We start from the raw sequence: 21,158 nt of genomic DNA on the forward strand, positions 1-21,158 counted from the left end.
TTTTATTCATTTAATCATGAGAGACACACACACACACACACACAGAGAGAGAGAGAGAGAGAGAGAGAGAAAGAGGCAGAGACACAGGCAGAGGGAGAGACAGGTTCCATGCATGGAGCCTGATGTGGGACTCGATCCCAGGTCTCTGGGATCATGCCCTGGGCTGAAGGCGGCTCTAAACTGCTGAGCCACCCGGGCTACCCTTATTTTGAGTTTTTAACCTAATACAAATAGCACTGAACCATATCCATGTGGTTTGAATTAACATGAAGCATTAATATCCCTCTCTTTTCCTATAAACACTGAACTAAATTAAAGCAGTGACTATGGTAAGTGCCAAAGACCCATGGCTCAGCAGTAGGTGTGGGTTCTTCAAAAGCAGGTCCTCTAAGGTACTTTGTACTCTCAGGGCCTAACAGGCAGCCTGGAGCATAATAGATTCTCCATAAATACAACTACTGTACATTGGTTGATAATATTTGTAAATGCTTGCTGGTAGGGGAGGATTCCCGGGTTTATCTACACAATGTTCAGTCTACTGCTTCCTCTTGTCTCTGTTTGAGAACTTTGTTGGCTATGAGGACTGGTACTTAGGAAGCAGATGTCAGACCACTTTATTGCTTTTGTGGTGTTATGCCAACATCCAAGAGATTTTAGGGATGTCGGTGTTAGTGTATAATTGTTACGCTAATCAGCAACCATAGAGCAGAAAAGTATCTGTGCAGATACAGAGATCTAGTGGCTCATTTTACAGATGAGAACACTGAGGCTCAGGAGGTAAATTACTCCATTAATTTTTATATCCCCTGACCTATTAGGTGCATGGCTAAAAAGAGAGAGCCATTGCTTTTGTGGCCACTGTACTATCCCTTTGATATGCCAGGGAGAAATCCTACAGAGGCCTCCTGGGACTTGCACTGTGACAGCTGGTGGAGCCCTAGGTCATAATGACGTGTGTAGAAGCCTGCAGGCCCTGCCCAGCAGAGGCCCAGAAACAGGCCTGCTTTCCCTGTCCCCAGTCAGTGTAGCCCATGGAGTTAGCCTTGTCTTCCATGAGCTGGAGGTGAATCAAAGTCTCTCAAAGTGTGGTCTTGGGCCACCTGCATCAAGAACTCTGGGACTCTTGCTAACCTTTAGATTCCCAGGTCCCATCCCAAATGGACCAACTATTTCATATACATTCCCTAGCAGATTCTCAGGCATGCTGAAATTGGAGCTGCAGTGGGCTAGGCCAGGGTCAACAGATTTTTTTTTTTTCTTTAAAGGACCATATAGTCTCTGTTTAAGTGACTCCACTGGGCACTACAACATGAAAGCAGCCATGGATGGTACATAAATGGGCATGGCTGGGTTTGGTCTGTGAGCCAGTTTGCTTACCTCAGAAGAGGTCAACCAAAAGAACATGAAGTCTGAATATTTCCTTGAGGAAGTTGGTTTCTATTCTCATTTAACAGAAGGAGACTGTCCATGAGACACTCACTGGGATACACATCGGGAGGTCTGGGTCTGATTTTGAGCTCTGCTCCTGTCTCCCTGTGTGGCCCTGGCAAGTCCCTCCCTTCACTAGAACGGAGTCCCCATTTTGTACCGGTTGACCTCTCAGCTCTCTGTCAGTTCAACTGGAATGCCTCCTTACTTTGTCTTCCATCAGATGGCATCTGACAGCCCCAGCAGGGTGGGCCTGCTGCCTGTGTGGGGCTCAGTGTAGGGAAGGGAGGGTGGGAGGCCCTCGCCTGGTTCACTTCCCAGCAGTTCTGGGAGCAGCTCTGGGCTTCTCGGCACAGCCTGGAGTTCCCAGGGCCAGGGGTGAGTCACTGAACAGGGCCAGGACTTGCCCTGCTCACCCCTCCCTGCAGGCGCTGCCCTCCAAGACTCCCAATGGAGACCCTGACAGCGTGGGAGGGAAGGGCAGCCTCCTCCTGGCCCTGCCCCCTTGCCACCCTGTGGCTCTGATGGGATGGCAGGGTCAGCTGGGCTCCACCTACAGCTGTGGCATCTTCTCCTAGATTTTCCATGTGTCCCTGTTCACAACTCCCCCAGTCACAGGTAGATGTCCATGTGGCTTCCCTTCTCTTTCCCACAGCCTTCTCTCTGCCTGGAATCCCTTGGACCTTCTTCCCATTTGGCAGGTTCCTACTGACTCCTGTGCCATCGCCTCTGAGAAGCCTTCCCTGGATCTCCGAGGAGGCTCACTCCTCTCCTCCTTGATCCCCCAACAACCCTGCCCAAACATTCTTTGACCACTTCTCAGCATGTGCACTTCTGTTATTTTGAGTGTGTCTGTTGTGTTCCCCAACAGGGCAGGCAGCCAGAACTTGTGTGTTAACTATTTGCAATGACAATGGAAAAAAATAAGGAGAAAAATGGTCACGATGCTTCTGCTTAGGTTGTACTAGGATCTCTAGCCAGAATGATCTTTTAGAATGCACATATGACAATATCACACTTTTACTTCCATACCTTCCATGCTTCCTTTTGAACCTATCAAGTCAAAATACAAATCCTTCATATGTCTCAGAGTGACCCTAATCTCGCCTTCATTCTCTCTGCTTTTAGAGTCACCATTCCCTCCTTAGATCTCTGAATAGAGGAACCTTCTCGAGTCTGAGTCTTTGTACACACTGTTCCCTTGGCATGAAATTTTTTCCTTTCCTCCTTTACGTGTATAACCTCTACTTATCTTCCAGGTCTGCCCTAGAGTGTCTTCCTGAGAGAAGCCTCTCCAAAGCCTTCTAAACAAGCTCAGGTATTTTTACCCACATTTCCATAGTGCCATTCTCTGAGCTGATGGTAGACAGTGCTACACCGCTGTATCAATACCAGTTCAAATGCTGGAATGCTTTCTAACGGTTGACGGTTAGCTATTGCTCTGAGCCCCCAAAGCCAAGCCTGGCAGCCCTGGCTTTCCCCAGGACACTGCTTCCCACTGCCTACTCCCCATTTCTACATAATCGAACAATGGAAGGTTTGTTGCCTCACACTGCAGAGGACTTCCAAAGCTGTGATTTGGGTTTATAGCCAGCTCTGATTAGAATCAGCTGGTTCTGACTGATTCATCTAGCCCATCTTCATATTTCCCCCTATGATTATTTGTCTAATAATCATATTGTCACATTTGAATCTCCAGAAAGCAGAGACAAGTGTTGGGGTGTAGGGGCCTGGCACTAAACGATCCATTAATACCTGTGTTAACTGCTTATGGTATGAAATCCTCATAATTCCATGAGGGAAGAGTTGTTTATGATTCTCATTTCATAACCAAGGCCAAAGAGAAAGAAAGAAAGAAAGAAAGAAAGAAAGAAAGAAAGAAAGAAAAGGAAAGGAAAGGAAAGGAAAGGAAAGGAAAGGAAAGGAAAGGAAAGGAAAGGAAAGGAAAGGAAAGGAAAGGAAAGGAAAGGAAAGGAAAGGAAAGGAAAGGAAAAAAAAAAAAACCCTGCTGAAAGAAGAAAGGAAGAGAAAACCCCCAGACTTTAAGTCTTAGGGCTGTATTATCCAAACGGTCTCCTTGGGAAACTACAGGAGCTACCAGGTATCATGATGGCTCCTCTTTGAAGACACTTCCATGGAAGGGTTTGAGGAGAGGGTCATTATGGCTAAGTACCACTAGATTCTCCCTGTAGATATAGCAGACGTTTCTAATGCAGACATGGATGGAGCTGCGAAGCTGTGGCACTGAAGAACCAGCCACATTATGCTGAGACACAGTTTAGGCTCCTAGTCAGGTCTTTGCTCAGTTTGATCTGCATTTTTTATGGTAGGAAACCCTTGAGACAGTCCCCAGTGATCCCTGCCTCTGGATATCCATGTTCTTGTGTTACCCACTCTCCATGAGTGGACCCTCTGGCTCACATCTAATAAAGAGATGATGGCAAAAGTGATTGGATGCCACTTCCAAGGTTAGGGTACAAAGATAACCTGCTCTTGTCTTGCTGGCTGTCTCTTGTTCTCTGACTCCCTCTGAGGGAAGTCAGCTGCCACTTCACATGCTACCTTATGGAGAGGCCTATGTGTCAATAAACAGAGGCCCTCAGTACAACCACCCATCTGCAAAGAACTGAATGGTGACTGTAGCTAGGGTTGAACTTGGAAGCTCTCCCATCATTTGAGCCTTTAGATGAGACCATAGCTCTGGCCAATACCTTGAAAGCAGTTTCAGGAGAGACCTCAAGGCAGAGGCACCCAGCTAAGGTACATGGGGTTCCTAACCCACAGAAACTGAGATGATAGATAATTATTGTTTCAAGTCACTAGACATTAGGGGCAATTTGTTATATGGCAATAGGTATCTCATACAGTCTGTTAAGTGAGTATTCCAACCTTTTCCTTAGCAGCAGGATAAAATCAACTGCCTTACATAAACACTCAGATTTCAATTCTACAGATTAGGGTTTGGGTTGTATTTTGCTATTTATGAGTCTACACACAAATATTCAAATTTCCGTAACACTGAATGGAGACATACTGTGTATCAGACCATGAACTGTGGATCCCCAGCAATGTTGCATTCATCTCTGCACCCCAGGACCTAGCACCAGGCTTATCCCACAAGAGTGATTCTGTAACTATGGGTTGAATTAAATTCTCTCACCACTGGTTAGCTATTAAGACCCACATTTTACTGAGAGAGGGGCCTAGACTTTAAATGATTCGGAGAGAGTCATATAAATGGCATTAGGTCTTCCACGCAAATTCTAACACTGCCATCTGCATATTCCAGAATTTCTGTAGTGGGTAAAATAGCCCACTGCAGTCTAAAATGGTAATGTTTCCTTTCCTCTCTAAAATACCAGCTCAAAATAAGCAGGTGGCTTTTAAAAGTATTTTTATTCAAGGATTTCATCCAAAAAGTCTCTGTTATCCTTCTTCCCCCCCTCGAGTACAGTGAAATGGCCTTTACCATATTTTAGATGGATTCCTGGGATATAGTTCTTCAATGATGACATGTTAGCAGAAAGTAACAATCAGGTTATTTTAGTCCTCACTAATAATGTTCACAGAGCAATTGGTGTTTTTTTCCTGAGTTAATAAGAAACATTTGCAGCAAAAGCATGAGAGTCTGCAGATAAAGCAATTGGCAGGAGATGGTATGTTTAAATACCACAAAACAGCCCATATCCAAACAGGTGTGCGATAAAGCAGTATAAATAAACTGCTCTACAGGCAGTTTAGCCCAAGCGAAATTGTGTAAGAAACTTTCTTCTCATTCTGAAAAAAACCCCACATGTACACATATGTATATTATATAGATATAATATAATATAATATATATATATATATATATATATATATATATATATATATATATATATATGCAGAGAGAGAGAGGGGGGGAGAGAGAGAGAGAAAGAGAGAACCAACCCAGCTTCTTACATCCTCCTCAAACTACACAGCTGGAAAAACAGTTCTTATTCTGAGAGCTGAAAGTAAAAGTTGTTTGACTTCTTTTTTTTTTTTTTTTAAATGGCCGGATAAACAAAACCTTGCTAGGGGAGCAATTCTACTTTTGCAAATGTGGCCTTGAGCTATAATCCTGTGAAAGACTCACCTCTTTTCAACCTTTAAGAAATATATCTGCCTCTTTGAATTAGTGATGGTCACTTCATGTTGTGCTCTGATATTTTTAAAAAATGTTTCTGTTGGTGCAGTTTTCTTGACCACGTGGGCACTTGACTCAGGGCGTTAAGAATATAGATGTGGAGAGAACTGTTTGGTTTCCATTAAGACCTGCTAAGTGCACAGGAAACATGGTTTAGAGCAGAGAGGGGTTATAAAAACTGTCCTTTGCTTCATGCCATTTCTTTCTGGCCAGGAACAGAGATGGGGCAAGGAGCTGGTCCATGCCAGAAAGTCTGGAGGTATGTGGGTTAAATATTTCTCACTGGGCTATTTTTTGGTGTTTGGGATCCTTTGTCCTTTGCCAGCCTGTGTCTGGGTGAGGATGACATAACAAACAGAGCAAAGGCAGCCCAAAGTCCCAAGAGGTCACTGACACTTGACATGTCCCAGCCCTGAGGAGTGTAGTGGAAACTGAGTCCCACTCAGCTCTTGGAGAGCACGGTGCTTGCTTGTCCCTTCCAATTCAGGCTTCCAAGCTTCCATCTCTAAAGCAGCCTTGCGTGCATGGTGGCTCTGAAGATGACTTGCAGTAAATATTTGCAGGGTCTGTCACAGAGCGGATATGCAATTTATGGCCACTTTCATCTTAACTTTTATTCCTGCTTTCCTCAAGAAGTCTCCCCTTTGAATACATCTCTCCTCTCAACACACAGGCCCGGATCCCTCTCTCTTCCCCTTGGGATAGCTCTTCCTACACTCTGTGCACACAGCAGAACCATGCCAAACAGAAGAGAAATGAAAACAGTTGTGGACAAGTCCTTTGGTGTGGTTGTCAAGAGTGTGAATTTGAACTCAGGCCTGCTTCAGATCCCATCCCGTTTCCTTTCTAGCTAAGTAAATGCTTTGAGCCTCAATTCCCTCACCTGTAAAATGGGAATAAGAGCAATATTCTTTATTGGGGTGTTCTCGAAATGCAGAGCACAGAGGCTGAGGGGCACCCAAGTACTTCCTCTGTATCTCCACATAGCCCCAGACTTCAAAGGGTGTCTTCCAGGACTTCTTCAACTGGATCTTTCCCTGTGTCTCATTCCTAATTCCAGTAACTGTTCTAGGTAGTTCCAGCCTGTGACTAACCACTTCAGAGCCAGAAACCACTGGTTAATATTTCATACCCCATGAACAAGCATTTTGACATATGCCGAACTCAAGAGTTCAGCGCTATAGCCACTTCATTTTGTATCTAGAATGAGATGGAAAGCCGGCATTCCTCTCTGAAATAGAATTTTCTCCAAGAAACCACGGGTGAACAGACAATCAAAATAAAAGTTCCTTTCTGTTATTAATGAGGGTCAGAGAGCAAGAGTCAGCAGCATGGCTAGTGGTGCTTGAAGTACATTTGGTATTATTTTGTGCAGCATTCTCTCTCCCTCTTGTTTTTGCTTTTTCTCTTTTCCCCCCTGTGGCAAGTATTATAAATAGGCCTCCTCCTTATCTGATCCGCCCCTAAATGTTTTTCATTTGAAAACCACAGTTAATTTTAGATAATTGTTGCAGATAATCTCAAATTTGTGTGTAATATAGGCCCCAGTTCTAAGAAAAACACGACATTTCTGGAAGACCTGGTTTGGGTCCCTCTTCCTCTGGAGGTACCATGGCCAATATCTCTGACTGGTTTCCCGTGCTTAACAGAGACAGGCTGTACATGAAGCCTGTGGATCTCTTTTCTAAAAGCTGAGAGATTGCTTTCTCCTGCCACTTCCCGGGTGTGACTTTAAAGCTAAAGCAGGGTTTTGGGGAAGTGAGGAGTGGGCCAACCTCCCTGCCACACACACACACACACACACACACACACACACACTGCCCCCCCAGGATGGGCTTTGCAATGACAGCGGTCCCCAGTTCTCAGCAGGCCGGGCCCCTCATGATACACTTGCAGATAAATCTGCAGTTGAAATGTGCAAGGCTGCTTGCTGCACAACTCTGGTTGTGTTTCAGAGCCTGGGCCACATTTGTCCTGGCCCGAGTTAAGAGGTAAAGAACATTCCAATTGTTGAGCCTGGATGGAAAAAATATATTTGAAGTTTTTTCTGCTAACAAGGTATGCAGAGGACTCAAATTCCAGTAAACGAAGGTTAAAGACAGGCTGGTTTGCAGAATAAAGTTGCCTCCCCCTTGTTTAATTTTTCCATAAAGTGCCATAAAAAGCCACTATACTAACAAACATTTTGGGAAGGGAACAGGCCCCAGGCCAAGAAGCCACAAGCTTAAATGGGGGAAATCTGAACCCTGAGGCACAGTTTCCTGAGCAGAGTCATTATTCAAGAAAGGATCAGACATTAACAGCTGTACAAGAACCAAATCTATGGCCACCCTGGGCTCCCCAGTGCTGTGTGGGTCAGGTTGAGAGAGAGCCACACCCTTTGTCTTCATTTTTGACTCAAGAAGTACAGGGAGAAGGCTTCTTTACAGCTCAGGTTCTGCACCTGAGAAGAACACCAGTCTTGCTTTGTTTAAAGAATGAAAAGCAAACCCAATGCAGTAACAGTCAAAACTTCAGCTGCATTTATTTTTTTTTTTAAGTTTATTGTTGTGAAACACAGAGACACTATGTTAAAATGGATACAGAAGAATAAAGTTCCCCAGAGATCTAGGTCAACCATGAAAAAGAAAAATATGGAGGAGGGGCTAACCCTACAAAATATTGACATACTACAAAACCATAATAATAAAATCAGTATGGTACTGGCTCAAGAACAGAGACTGATGAGTGGAGCAGGACTATTTATAAATGAGCACTTGAAATATGATTAACACAGCTTATAAATCATGGGGAATAGTTAGATTATTTGGTAGATGCTATTGAGAAACTCACCATATGGAAAACAATAAGATCTGTATCCCTGTATTATACAAAAGTGGACTCCAGATGAAGAAGAGATAATATGAGTGGCAAAATTATAAGGTTAACAGAAGAAAACTTAGAAGAATACTTTTGTGGCTTAGAGGTAGAGAAAACTTTGCAAATAAGAACTAAACTCACAAACTGTAGGGGAGAAAATGGATGGTTTTGATTGTTCTAAAATTGAATGTTTCTTTTTAATAAAGGATAGCAAAGATGAAATTAAAAAAAAACAAATAGGAACACAATATTTGCAATGTCCAAAATGACTAAGAATCAATCTAGGATATGTGAGGGACACTTGTAAGTTAAGAAAAGGATTATAAAACCCAATAGGAAAGGATATGATAGGCAACTCACAGAGGTAGAAATCCAAACAGCTCACACACACTATGAAGAGGTGTTTAAACTCATCAGTCATGAGAGAAATGCACACCAAAGCTAGTGAGATATAAATTTTGTGCCCATCAGATTGGCAAGTGTTGGTCTGAAATGTGGGAACGCGTGATTCCTCATGCCCTGTTCTTGGGAGTACAGGGTAGTGAAGCCATCCTAAAGAATAATCTCATTAAATTGAGTATCCATGTCCATTAGAATCAATAGTTCATTCCACTTTTGGAACATCCCACAGAATCCTCACTTGGGCCCAGGAGAGAGAATATGGAAGTTTATCGTAGAGTTGAGACCCGTGGATGTCGGGCTGGGGGGGCAACCAAGAGATCCACAGTTGAGGAAGTGGGGAGGGAAAACACTGTGGGGCCTGTTATGGCACACTTTGTATGTAGCAGTCAGAAGAAAGTGGCTAGAATCACCAATTGACAGCATGTAAGATTCTTCAAAACACAGCGCTGCATGCAAATAAGGAAAGCAACCAGTGAGGATTGTTGAAATGATCAAATGGTAATAAAACATTCAACATGGCGACCAGCTCAAAGAAGGTATTTGATTCCATCAACAGGTAGATGGAAAATCAGAAGGGTCAATCTAACCTGACAAAAAATTCAGGACTACGGGGTAGACGGTGGTATCTGAAACTATTCAAAGTCAAATTTCTGGGTTGTCTTGCCAGTCAATTTCCTTTCCTATGTCTTTCTCTCTTACTTGGTAGCTGGATCAGAGCTTCTGTACAGAGAAAATCTCTGAACATTGAGAATGCCATCACTCGTGGACAGCCCCCTGTCCCAGTGTAGCCCCCAGCCAGAGCCACATTGGCCAAAGTTAATTCTTAGCTATTTATTTCTATGGGTTCCTAATTCATCTCCGCCCTCTTGACCTTTCATGTGCAGCCTGTGTTTCACCGTCGTGGATAGAAGTTTTGCTGAGAGTTCTTCCATGTAGGATATAGAGGGACCAATTTTCCCTCTTCCTCTATACCATACAAATATTGTAGGCATGTCCATAATATTAACGTGCACTCCCCAAACATCAGCAGTGAAGAAGGGAAATGGACGATCTTGTCTGAGACTCTTGCTTGGGGAAGCCTAAGAGGAGAGACTCCGTTCCGCAAGCAGGAGGCCAGGGAGTTCTTTTGAGTGAGGAGACAGCAGGTTATTTACACTATATTTGTGATTAGGGGTCACAGAGAGGGGCAAGGAGCTGAATTCCAAGAGTGGAACAGGATCCAGCTCTCTCTGAAGGAAGTTCAGGGTTTGGAAATCTCCCAAGGAGCAATAATTCAAACTGAACTAACCTGATGAACTGTTTTTAAATCAGTTTGAGAAATATAGTCAAACATTGAACAGCTTCCTAGAACTGAAGCAACCGGGCAAAGGTAAGCTTTTATTAGACCTTAGCAGTACACCCGTAGCACTGGTCAGAGTGGAAGGCTCAGCTGTACCTGGGAGACTTGGTTTCATTCCCCTCATAGGAGATTGTCTAGAGCAAGGCATATTTTCTATCTCCTGGTAATTAATTATTTGAAGCTAAGATACCGAACACATGAAGTCAACTTAGTATTTTGAAGGCCTACTGTGTGCCTGTGCTGGGGCTTTTCCCGATCTTACCTCATGAACTCTCTCCCAATCCTTCACCAAAGAGATTATCAATTTCCATTTTTCATGAGAGGAAAGGGAGTCTCTGGGAGGTTGGAGAGGTTCTCAAGGTCACATGGCTTTTCAAAAGATGTGGATTCAAACCTAGATAGCTGATTCCAGGTTAGAGCTTTCTTCAACCCACACCTGTGCCTCTAAAAGACATCAGGCATCCCTAGAGGATACCATAAAGGAACCCGTGGTAGCAAGGGTGAAGGGATAAATTGTCTCTCCCCACTCATTTTCCAGCAAGGATGCTAGAGGGGAAGCTGTGAACTGAAATGGAACTAGGGAAGAAGAAATGATAATAGTGACAGTGAGATTTTGAGTTCTTAACATGTGCCAAATACTGTGACAAATGGTTTGCACGAGTCACATCCTATGAGCTGGTTATATTACTATCTCTATTTTTCCATTTGGGAAACTGAGTTTCAAAGTTTAATTAATTGAACTCAAACTTCTAATATCTCATGGAGTAGATTCTAAATTCGACTCTTAATCCAGTATTTTTAAAACAATGCTCAAAATTGTTTTCTTAGGACATGGCAGTGTGCAGCAGTGGTAGCAATAGCAGCCAAAGTGGTGGTGTTATGGTGGCCTACGTGGTGATGGTGTTGTTCTTGGTGGGGGTGGGGGTGGCGAAAGTGATGGTGGTGGTAGGGGTAGATGATGTTGATGGTGGTGGTAGTGTGGATGAGGGTGGGATGGTGGTGATAATGTTGGTAGTGATGGTCATAGTGGTGGTGGTGATGACAAAGGAGATAGTGGTGGAGGTGCTGGTGGGGGTCAGGATGGTGATGACAGCATGGAGTGATGGTGATCCTGTTGATGTTGGTTTCATTCCCCTCATCACCACCCCTCATGTTGGTGGTGGTGATGGTGATGATGGTGGAAGTGATGGTAGGGGTTATGATGGTGATGGTGGTGCTAATGATGGGAACAATGATGGTGATGATGGTGCTAATGATTGAAGTGCTGGTGGTCTTGCTGGTGGTAATGATGGTGATGGGGGTGGTAGTCCTGATGGTGGCAGCAGCAGTTGTGTTGGTGGTGTTTATAGCATTAGTGATGGTGGTGGCTGTGACAGGGGTGGTAGCCATGAAGATATTGGTGGTGGTGGTTAATGCAGACTTCCTCTGGAGAGTTTCTAAAAAAAAAGAGTCTTCTATATTCTCTGTGCCCGAAGAGTTGAATAGCTTTTCCTCCATAGGTTGGCTTTTAAATCCTCTGCTTCTATTCACTTCCATGCTATTGACAAAAGCTGTCGGTGTCCAGGACCAGCCAGAGAGAGACAGACCCCTTGACTGTTTCCCCGAAGGCGGCCTTTGGCCACTCTGTGCTGGAACACATGACCCCCTGCCTCGCCCCTGGCACATTAACCAGGTGACTGCCTGCCAGGACCCAGCCCAGTCCAAAGGGATTTGGGATTCAGTGTCCCAAACAAGGCACTGATTAGCTGGTAATCAGGCAGCGATTAGCAGGTCGGGTCACCTGCAGTTCAGTGCCCATTGTTCCCTGCAAAGTCCTGGGATGTTTGCCACGAGGCCAGAGAGTCTGAATGTCTGAGGATCCTGCTGCCTGCAGCTCTGCTGTGTAGAACTGTGATTAAGGGAAAATCCTGTTCCCCTAAGCCCGTCCCCCCGAGGAGTGCTGTGAATCCCCTCTGCCTATTCACACAAAAGGCTTTGGGGGAAAGAATGGCCTGCTTAAGAGCCCAGGAGTGACAGGGAGGTGAGGCCCCAAGAGTGCACAGAAGAGCTAGAAGCAAATTAGCACATTCCTCCTAGTGCCCGGTGTTGAGAGTGAGTGTAGTGAAATTGGGCAGAGTGGAGCCCAGCCTGGGATTCTAATGTGTCTTCATGTGTGACCTTGGACAAGATACTTCACCTCAAGACTCGGTTACCTTGGATTTTAAGATGACTAATAATAATACCTGTCTCTTAGGGCTGTTTGAGGTTTAAATTTTAAAAAATGAATGTAAAACCGTTAATATAGGCTCTAGAATAGAGGGAGTGCCCAGTAAGTGCTATTGCAGTCACCATCAGTCATACGAGACATCATCGTTCTTCAAAGTACTTTATACTTTAAAAAAATGCCTCAGTAACATCACTTCTAAGATGAGATGAGTCCCTCCTTTGCAGTCCTTCATAAAGATGAGATGAGGTAATTCTTATAAAGGATTCAATACAGGGCTTAGCACATAATTCGCACTCAGAAAGTGATACTAACAATGATGATAATCGTCATTATCATTTGCTCAAAGATAAATGCAAAAGGATTTTTTGCAGTGTATTTCACTACGTTGCAGTATATAATCATGAAAATTTAAAAGCATGATTTTGAACTAAAAGGGGATTAATGAAATGATTCATGGAGCATTTGCATCATTGAGTCCCATACAGTTTTCTAATCCATGTGTCCTCGAATCATCTGGAGATCTTGTTAAACCACAGATTCGGATTTCGTAAGTCTGGGGTGAGGCCCAAAGTTCTGCATTTCTAATTAATTCCCAGGTGATTCCAGGGCTGGAGTTCATAAACCCCACTTTGAGTAAACAGGACATACACTTTTGTAATGCAAAAGTATGCATATACATGCGTATACATAGAAAACTAGAAAACCTTCAAGGCTATCCTCAAGAACAGTAAATCTCGAAGTGAGGGACTGTGAGTGGTTTCTCTCCCCTTTACAAAATGCCCTATCTTTTTCAAAAATTTAATAATGGACATGTAAAGAAAACATTAAAAAATGCAATAAATTTTATCAATATAGAAAGATCTTCCTTTCCCTTCCACCTTGTCACATGGCCAGGTTTTCCAGCACATTCCTTGCCAGGTCTACATGCCTGATGCTCCAATTTTCTCCTATAGCCACACTAGGCCTTTTCAGCGGCTTAACCACAAGGAAATCACATTAGCACACGCTCATTCTATAGGCTTCAGCTCTCTAAGGAGCAGGTGGGTTCCAGCTCCGATATAGCAGCTGGCCAGGATTCAGGGCCTGGAGGCATGCAAACCAGCCAGGTGCAAGATGGACAGTTATTAACTTAAAGGAATCCAGAGAGTTCTGAAGTCTGATTCTGGCCACATGTGGAGAAGGCATTCCAGCAAACATGGCAGGGTATTCTCTGGAGTTGGAAAGAGCTCAAGAAAGTCCGTCCTACAAAAGCAACAGATCCACTGGCCCTTCTCTAAGGAGTGGGATGAGGGAAAGACTCCCAGGATCTAAGGTAGTAGGCATAAGATCTTTTCTTCCTTTTGAGCACCACCCCTCATACTCCTCTGAAAAGAAAATTGAGTATGTGAGCCCAATATCTCAACTTCATCAGATTATAGTTATAGTCACTGAGAGGTCGACAGAGTTGGAATAAGCAAAGAAAGACAGTATATGGGTTGAATTCTAGCCCTGCCATTTAATAGCTAAATTGCCTTAGACTAGAGCCATGGCTCCATTTCTGCCCATGGGCAATGGGAATAGCTGTGCAATAGTATCTTTAGGTTAGCAATTATGGAGCTAAGGGATCCTAGCCTCTGACCGGGCACAAAGCAGGCTTGCTTATGCCCATGTTAACAATTGTTATGCTTTGTATTCAGTATTTACTGTCCTCCTCATCATAACATACACTTGTACCCACGTAGATGAACTCCCAGCCATCGTGAAGTCCCTTGTATTGGCCCCCATCACTAAATCCATTTATATATCCGTCAGATGTTGGGAAGAAACAGATGCTGTACTCAGACTAGGTAATAGGAGGAGAGTTTAATAAAGGTACTTTCACAGGGGTGACGGCATGGTTTAGGAAGTCCAAAAAGGAAAATATAAGGCTCCAGGGGTAGCAACAGTAATGGGAAGAGAGGTTGAAAAGGACCATTACCCAGTTCTTCTCACAGCTTGAAAAGCCAAGGAGAAGAAGCAATACAAGCATCCAGAGAGGGTAGCTGTATAGAGAGAGTTGCTTGATAGGGACAAGGCTCTGGCCTTTATTGGGGGGGAGAGGTACTGCCAACTCACCAGGGAAAGGGAGGCTAGGGAATAAACCCAGACTCCTCTGTTCATACCCTCCTAAGCCTGCTCATCCTTTGCCAGACCTTGGTGTGGTTACTCCTCTGACTGGCTTTCACTTGGATACTTTCTGACCTTGCTGAGTGGCTATCTTGTGTGCATAGTTACACACTCAAGAGAAGAAGTCCACATTTCCAAAGGGGACAGCTATGGCTATATCAATGCATGATACACAACTCAGAGACTGAATCTACTAAAAGTGAAATTTATTTTAAGACTGATGTGTAAAGCATCATTATAGGACTCTGCATCCTGGATATCTAGTCCCATTGGTGATCTAACCATGAAACTCACTGAAAGACTTCCAGAAGCAGGTAACTTCCAAAAGAAAGATTCTTCCCAAGTTTCTATGGAACAAGAAGATAGTGCTATTTTGTGGAACCCAAAGGGAAGTCAGATGGCAAGAGAAGCTGTGGCTGTTGCCTCCTGGGAGGCCAGGGTTCCCGGAAGTGTTCAGAAGAAGGACAATGAATCTGGAGGGACACATGGAGCAAACATTGCAGTAGCTCTGTCAATCCAAATCTGACCCTTATTTCATGAAACCTTCCAGGAAATCTTACTTCATGAAACTTCCTCCTTGGAGCTCACACACACCTTTCATTTAGCATTTGACACTCATAACTTTATATTAATTCTCTATATGCATGAATCATTTCCAGAGTAGACTGTCAAATCCTTGAGGGCAGGAAGGTAGTATAAAGCACATCCCATGCTTTAAAATATGTGAAAGTGCAGGGGATGCTGGCTGGCTCTGTTGGTGGAGCATGGGACTCTTGATCTCAAGGTTGTGAGTTTGAGCCCCATGTTGGGGGTAGAGATAATTTAAATAATTAAGTAAATAAACTTCAAAAATTTTAAACATAGTAGCAGTTATTTACTATAAAAGACTATGCAGATAATTCAGAATATGCTTTATCGATTTTATTTTATAACAAAACCACAATATTAAAAAATTTGAGTCAGATAAGGTGGTTTTCCTGCCCTATCACTGCCACATGGAACATAGCATAGGCATTTTTAATCTCAATAGCTTGGATTTCCATTTTCTATATGAAGACATTGAGGATCAGGTGGGTTCAGTCACCTGCCTAGATTCCCACACCTAGTAAGTGGTGTAGTGAGACTCAGACCCAAGGCTATGTGTTTCCATGTCCAGTCTATTTTTTTAGGTAAACTCTACCCTTAATGTGGGGCTTGAACTCACGATCCTGAGATCAGGAGTCAAATGATCTACCAACTGAGCCAACCAGGTGCCCCTCCATATCCAGCCTTTTGATTAGATTGAACTATTTTTTGAGTGTTATTGAGTGGCTAGTGTTATATTGATGCACATTGTGATGAAGGATTGGGGTGGGAGGTGTTGAGGAAAATACAAACAAGAAGGAATGTCTGGCCAGAGATGTTGATGTAAACCCAGTTCACATTGGTCTTTGGTGCAGTGGCGGTTAGATCAAGAGCAATGGGGAATTTGGAGCCATATGGAAGCCAGGTAGCCATACAGATGAGGCTGTCCTCACAGGTACTCTCCAAGTACACTTCCAGGTGGGGATACTCCTGGCATTTCCACATCTGGCTTAGAAGCTATCAATCCATGAAGAGCTGAAATGCATTAAAGGGAAGTTCTGGGTTGTTCCTAATTATATGATCCATGATCCTCATTCCAGGCATCTGCTGTTTCCTACTTTGAGTCTGCAGCTGAATGGTTTTTTTTTGTTTTTTTGTTTTTTGTTTTTTTCCCAGAACTCTTCATGTCAATCCTTTTGGATCTTCACAGGGTTATGGGAATAATGACCCTCAGGACACACCCACATTCTGTTGGGAGGGCACAAATCTGGGGCCCTCTGACTAGAGGAACGAAGAGAGTCCACGGAAGAAAAGTTGTTGACCTCCTTATTGTGGAAAACCGTAGGAAAGTGATGCTCATCCTTCATGCTCCAAGTGTTTGGAATTTAGGAAATGAATGTTTTTTTAGGTAATAGATATGATAAAGTATTCAACGGATTAATAATGCTCAATACAACCTTTGTGTGGCTTGTAATTCTGACAATACAACTGATCTGCTACTATAATTTTACTATCCTTATAGAAAAGTTAATTTACTATTATTTTGGAATGACAAATGGAGTCATGTGAAGTTTCAGGAATCACACACACACACACACACCAGGTAAAGTCATAACAAAAGTCCTTTTGCCTTTCATATATTTCGAGGACAATGAAACCATTCAATCAGTGCCAGAATGATAATTGTCTTTTTGGACACATGACCTCATATTCCCAATCTATTAAGCACACCAAATCTGAAAATGAGTGGTATTAGGGATTCTACTGAAATGGATACAAGGGGATTGAAATAAAATCAAGCCTGCTTAATTTTGTAATCCCTAAAGGAATACATACTAACAGGACAAGTGACTTAGGACCCTTAGAAAAGAACAAGAACACAGAAAAATAAAATAGTGGATGCATGTGGGTTTTTACTTACTGGATGCCTGACCCTCATTGCTTCACATCACATCAATTTGGGGTGGAGGTGGAAGTGAGATATTGACTCAGGTGTGGGTAGCAATTATGATGGCCTAAGATCAAATGTCATGGTAAAGTGGGTTCACTGACCTCTCTACAGTGCTGTTGTTGTCAAGATTCTGTATAGCCATGAACATTCTGCTACTGGAGCCAATCCACAGGATGGTTAGCTACATCAGAAACAATGGCTTCCTGTGGTCCAACCTTCATTCTAGGGGCCACTTCACTGTGAATTTTAGAACCCTCTTTCTCTAGAGATATGGGTGCAGGTTGCACCCAGTTGGGTGTTTTGGACATGTGTGGCTATGCAGTGTTGCTCTCACAAGCTATTCAATGATATAGACCCATCAGTGATCCAGAAGAGAGGACAGGCATCTGGCAACTCTCCAATTTAGGGTCAGCACCCCAGCCTCTCTGGGACACTTTCTGCACTGAAAAGGAGCTTTGTTACCTGCTCTTAATCTAAATCTTAATTTCTATGCCCTGGACTCTGCTATCCATAGTTCCCAAAGTCATTGTTACTGTTTCTCCTAAAAGGCCTAGAAAGTGGGTTCTTGGGCAAATGGAAACCTTGGGCAGGGCCCAGAAGTTCTAAGGTGGGAGTGCTGATCAAGTGTCTCCACTGCCATCCCTGGACCTCTCTGAGGCCCCCACACTAGCCCCCTAGAGACTCACATTAAAAATGCTTCAGGGCAGGAAACCTGGTTGATGGATTAATCAATCAACCAACAAGTATTTATTGAGAGCACCTAATTTTTACTCAGCAAATGCTGACTGGAGCGGATGGTGCAGTGACAGGTAATGGAGGAGTCTTCAAAGTCAGACAGAGGACGTGAAACTGATACTCAGCTAGCCACGCATTCATTCGACAGTTAGCCATTGAACACCCATGCAAGAACTGTGCAGTATCCTGGGAAATGAGGATAAAGAAGACAGTTTAGACTTTCTTTCATCCCATGGAGTTGATAGTCTATCAGGGTCACAATTATTTTAAAGTATTTAAAATAAAGATAATGACTATTATAATTGGAAAATAGACTGCTTATGAGGCTTATGGTGGTCAAGGAAGTGAGGAGATTTAAACCTCAGATTTTTCAGACCAGGAAGGATATAACCATGCAGTGGTTTGGGAATCTGATTTTGGTGGTGGTAGATGAGATGGATAGAAGGAGGTATTGGAAAAAAAAAAAAAAAGGAGGTATTGGGTTTAAAAGCACCTACCCTCCGTAATTCATGTCTACCCAGAACCTCAGAATGTGGCCTTATTTTGAAATAAGGTCTTTGTAGATAAAACTAGTTATGATGAAGTCATGCTGGATTAGAGTGGGACTTAAAGAAATACTTATAAATGACTGGTGTTCTTTTAAGTAGACCTTGTGAAGATACAGACACACACAAGGAAGAAGGGCATGTGAAGACAGAGGCAGAGACTGTAGTGACACAGCTAAAAGTTAGGGAACAACAAGGATTGCCGGCTGTCACCAGAAGCTAGAAGAGAAGTAGGCAACAATTCTTCCCTGGAGTCTTCAAAGGGAGCATGACTCTGCTGACTCACTGATTTTAGACTTCCAGCATCCAAAGTGGTGAGAAAATAAATTTCCATCATCTTAAATCACCCTATTTGTGGTAGTTTGTTATAGGAGACATAGGAAACTTGTACAGATAACAGTCTGGATTCGAGGAGGTCTCCAGGCTAAATTACTCCAGTCCTTACTTAGAGGGTTTGAGGGCCCAGAGAGAAAGCATACATGTAATTTTGTATGGTCGCATGCAAGATGATGGTTGAAGACCCTGGTAGAAGAAATTTATCTCTCAAGCTTATTTCATGATCAACAGGCAACCCAAAAGAGCATGAACAATCATTGACCTTCAGAAGATTCAGCTCTATTTATGGGACAGCATAAGAGAGGAAGCAAGTGGAAGAGTGAAGAAATTACTGCAAATCTTCCGTTCAACTCAGTCGGTATTTATAGAGCTTTGCTTATTTCATGTCCTCGAGAAATTCACAGCGCAAATCAGGAGCAAATGAAAACAGTTCAAACAAACAAACACAGTTCAAACCAAGGGGATACAGGTAATCACGGAAATAAACCGAAGGAATGAAAACAGTGCTGAGAAAGAGAAATAGTTGTCTCTGTTGGAGGGCGGTCAGACTGTCTTCCCAGAGAAGATGACATCTAAGCAAGGGTTAAAAGAATTGATCAAAGTGGGCCAATAGATAAGGATGGAGGAGAGAGGAAAGAACCAGAATCTACTGTTGTGTCTGAAGGCTCCTAGAGTAGTAACCACCCCTGACTCCAGTGCCTTCATCCAGCATGCAGAAGCACACAGAAACTGGTAAGTAAATGAATGTATGAACTAATGAAGTGACGCAGAAGCCAAGAAAGAGAGTGCTTTGGCGAGGAAGAGAGGGTGATGCAAATCGTTGAAAGACAGAGGGACCCGAGGCAATCAAGGATGACTGCAAATCAAAGAGCAGGTCACAGGAACCTTGGGAAGATCTGAGCTTTGGAAAAGTCCAAGAGCAGCTTCCAGGAGTTGAGAAGAAAAGAGTAAGTAATGAGGAATGCACAATTATGATAAAGGTTCAAGCTGCTTGGCAGAAAAAAAATATTGGAAAAGGAGTGTTTGAGGGGAATATTGTGTTTGAAGGATAGAGAAGTAAATGTGAAGGTGCTGAAGACATAGCTACTCAGGGGCCAGGGATGGATGGATAAACAAATCGGCCAACATTGAGTACCTAGTACATGGAAGGCACTGTGCTAGCCATTTTCAAATACATTTTCTCTGCATCTGAAACTGAAACTTCACATGAAATGTTAGCTCTAGAAAGAGGAAGTAGGTTTTCCCTTAGAAAGAAGAAACAAGTTTTCCTTTAATAATGGGGAGTGGGGCAGACAGATGGATCTTATAAGGAAATGGGTTGATGGAGGTGTCCCTCTCAATCATCAAATATCCACTGGTTAGCCTCTCTGTGTTAGACACTCTGCTAAGGGCCTCAGATACTGCACCTACTGGGAACCTACAGCAACCCTAGAATGTTCTATCATGATCCCCATTTGGAGATGGGGAAACCAAAGCTGTTAAAACTTTACCAGATTATTTCAACATGCAGGCAGCTGCCAGTGAATCCAGGATCCAAAGCTGAGTGTGTCTGGACTCAGTTTCTTCATCTGTAAAACTAATCTCAGTGTTGTTGTGAGGTGGAATTATGGATAAGGTGCTCTTATCATTCTTTCTTTGCCCTTTGGAATGAGGTCTTCAGGTCCTTGAAAGACCGTCACCCCTCTGTCAACATTCTCCATCGCTTTTTTGGAGTTAGAGACTTCTTGGAGCCCAAGAAAGGTGCCAGAAGCAGTATGAAGTCAAATCCATCTGTTACCTTGGGCCCAAGATGTCTGCTCCTTGCTCCCAGAAAAGAAGCCATGTTTGGGTTCCAAATACAGAACATGACCAAAAAGCAAAGGGTGTCTCCAAATGGAATAATGCAAACTGAGACAATAGTTGCCCAGATCAATAGGAAACCTTTAAAGGCCACTGATGAGCTAGACTGCAGGGACACTCCTATTCTGGAAAAGGAAAATAAAATAAATCAATAAGAGACAAAACTAATATTAAAAAGCTGAGATTTACTCCCTGCTTCCAGGCACTCTTTGCCAAGCTGATTCTCTGGTCAGACTTGTTCATTTCCTTCTTGCCCTCTGTGATGGGATCCTAAGGCCCTGGTGAGAGAGAAAAGTGCTGGCAAACAGATTCTTGCAAGATGGTGGCAGGAAAGCCATGGGTCATGTCTCATCGCTCTGGTTACTGATTACCATGACCAGGGGCAATTTGCCTGAATTCAACAAACTGAGTGTATGGGGAATGTCAAGCTCCCATTCCCCACCCTCCAATCTCATTTATGTAATACATCACAGCCTGCTGCCTTTTTAAGAGTTTTCTGGTGCTTTTAAGAGATTAATTTACCGACCATGTGATCTTGGGCAAACTTCTCACTGTCTCCATCTCAGTGCCTTATCTATAAATTGGTTAGCATTGCTGGGATGGAGTGCTAGGTGATCAGTGTCATCTTCTTCATCACTGCC

General features: G+C 43.3%; 2 long non-coding RNA genes across 16 annotated transcripts in view; one reads left to right on the top strand and one right to left on the bottom strand.

The window, feature by feature from the left end:
* Positions 1-21,158, bottom strand: part of LOC144310200 (uncharacterized) — an 807,232-nt gene that overhangs the window by 107,802 nt on the left and 678,272 nt on the right. The gene's annotated exons all lie outside the window — the stretch shown is intronic.
* LOC144310205 (uncharacterized) overlaps positions 5,807-21,158 on the top strand; it is a 64,045-nt gene continuing 48,693 nt past the window's right edge. The window contains exon 1 of one of the 2 annotated variants that reach the window (XR_013375903.1): positions 5,807-5,855. This is a non-coding gene — a long non-coding RNA (uncharacterized LOC144310205). Of the gene's footprint in view, positions 5,856-10,181; positions 10,227-21,158 lie in introns of those variants that run through there. The other variant, XR_013375904.1, reaches the window with a different exon arrangement.

Source organism: Canis aureus, chromosome 3, assembly GCF_053574225.1.
Source record: "Canis aureus isolate CA01 chromosome 3, VMU_Caureus_v.1.0, whole genome shotgun sequence".
In the NCBI taxonomy this organism is placed as follows: Eukaryota; Metazoa; Chordata; class Mammalia; order Carnivora; family Canidae; genus Canis; species Canis aureus.